The sequence below is a fragment of the Myotis yumanensis genome, unplaced genomic scaffold, assembly GCF_028538775.1.
Source record: "Myotis yumanensis isolate MYYU_CA2020_CCGP unplaced genomic scaffold, mMyoYum1.0.hap1 SCAF_1, whole genome shotgun sequence".
Taxonomy (NCBI): domain Eukaryota; kingdom Metazoa; phylum Chordata; class Mammalia; order Chiroptera; family Vespertilionidae; genus Myotis; species Myotis yumanensis.
The window spans coordinates 163,364,185-163,366,432 of NW_027223752.1; the positions used below are offsets into that span (position 1 = coordinate 163,364,185).

General features: G+C 41.9%; 1 pseudogene; it reads left to right on the forward strand.

The window, feature by feature from the left end:
- The first annotated feature begins 1,594 nt into the window (after positions 1–1,594).
- On the forward strand, positions 1,595–2,008 carry LOC139006336 (mitochondrial intermembrane space import and assembly protein 40 pseudogene; annotated as a pseudogene).
- Positions 2,009–2,248: the final 240 nt, after the last annotated feature.

Sequence of the window (2,248 nt, forward strand, 5' to 3'; positions counted from 1 at the left end):
CCTCCCCCGGGGACCAGAGGGGACTTAGGGATGACAGGAGAGAAGGTGCTGCTAGGTGACCCACTTCCTCCCTACACCTTCCTCACCCCACCTGCAGAGGGCAGGCAGCGCCCAGAGCAGGCTGCGTCTGCCTGCTGTGAAATGGTTCCTCAGTTTAGAGGAACTGGTTTCCATCTCTCCAAGGCAAGCATGTCAAACTCACAGCCTGTGGGCTGCATGCGGCCCACAATGAATATTTGTGGCCCAGCCAATATAACAGTATGTAAGAAATGTTTTAATAAAATTTCATGTCTTAATTTTTACAATATCCTGTTATACATGATTCTATATAATAAAGAGCTAATATACAAATGGTCATGACACCTTCACACCATGCTGCATGCATGGCAGGCATGGGTGGGCGGGGCTGCGTGCACAGCAAGGCCAGGGGATGTAAGGATGCATCCCCCACCCAGCGCCAGCCAGGGGACATGATGCTGTTATTATGTATTTATTAATAAATTTGTATATTATTTTCATATACATTTTACTAATTTTCTTTCATCTCTGACACTTCTATTATAGAGAAAGGGCAAATAGCAATATTAAAATATTTCCTCTAATTAATTCCCTTTTAATGTGCATGAATTTCATGCACCAGGCCACTAGTTATTAATAACAAACTACAACGTTCACTAATGACTGATCACTATAATCATGTTGCATTCATTTCCCTTACGCACAGGTACACCATTTCTCTCCAGTAATACTAGCAGCGAATATGTTAGCAACCGACTGCGATGTCATTAGTCTTGGAATGACTTGTTTGGTGTGTGCAACAGGAAATATTTCACTTTCAGAGAACAAGAAAAATTGGTTTATTTGCATTACGCTTATTAACTTGTGCAGTTATTCAGTGTCTGGTAAGTTAGTGTTCAAGAAAAAAATATTAATTTTTATTAAAATGTTCTATTATTTTATGTTAACGATGACTCATTTATTTCAGCCCTTTGTATTCAGCATGTCTCTATTGAAATAAACCTACGTTTCTATGAAACTTGAAGCTTTTGTTTTTTTGCAGCCCACATACACTTAAACCTTCTTTATTTGGCCCATGTTAGCCTTTGAGTTTGACATGCTTGCTCCAAGGGATAGGATTTGGCCCAAAGCCACATTTAGAAGGTTCACAACATCTAGGGAGTGAGTCATGCCAAGCAGGACAGACTAACCAGAGAGAGGGAAAAGGGACTTTACCTGACACTTCCGTTCTCTGAGATGCAAGCAGGCCCTGTGTGCCACAGAGAACATTCAGGGCTTTTAAAGTCTAGCATATCAAAGAAAGTAGCTACAACCTGTTTCCTCATTTTAAAAATGAGGTTGGTTTAAAAAAAAAAAAAAAAAAAAAGCATCAGCACCTATTATGGAATACAAAACCTTTTAACCCAAAATATGACTTTGTAGCCAATAAAAAGCTGAAAGGTATTCTTAAACAGAATCCAGTTTACAACTGTCACACAGGTATCTTTCTCTAGTTTTTAAGACATTTCTGCCCTTTATCCCTCCTCTGTACATTTTCTTTTTGTTGTAAAAAGAATACCAAAACATGGCTGCTGCCATGGCCTACTGCTGGCAGGAAGGGAAGGATCAAATCATATTTGTGACCAAAGAAGACCATGAAACTCCAAGCAATGCAGAGCTGGTGGCTGACGATCCCAATGATCCATACAAGGAGCACGGGTTGATCCTGCCAAATGGAGACATTAACTGGTACTGCCCGTGCCTTGGGGTAATGGCTAGTGGCCCCTGTGGGGAACAGTTCAAGTCAGCCTGTTCCTGCTTCCACTATAGCACGGAGGATCTCAAAGGATCAGACTGTGTAGACCAGTTCTGGGCCATGCAGGAATGCATGCAGAAATACCTGGACCTCTATCCCCAAGATAAGGAGGAGGAGGAGGGGGAGGAGGAGGAGAAGCCAGCAGAATGTTTAGAAAAGGCAGCTCTAACTAAGGCCACCACAACCAAAGAATAGGAGGGGTCAAGCTAATGAGGGCCATGCTGCAGCACTGGCTCCAGGCCTTCCATCTCAGAGTGATATCAATCTTTTGCAAATGCCTTTCAGTCACTCCACAAGAAAGTCTTTCCCTCTATTGTTCTTGCACTGTAATATACGAAATAACTTATTTTGATGATCAGGGGTTTGGGCCCCTTGCCATATACACTGATTAAAAAGAAAAGAGGAGTTATATGTCTGTGTGTCTCACATAACTCT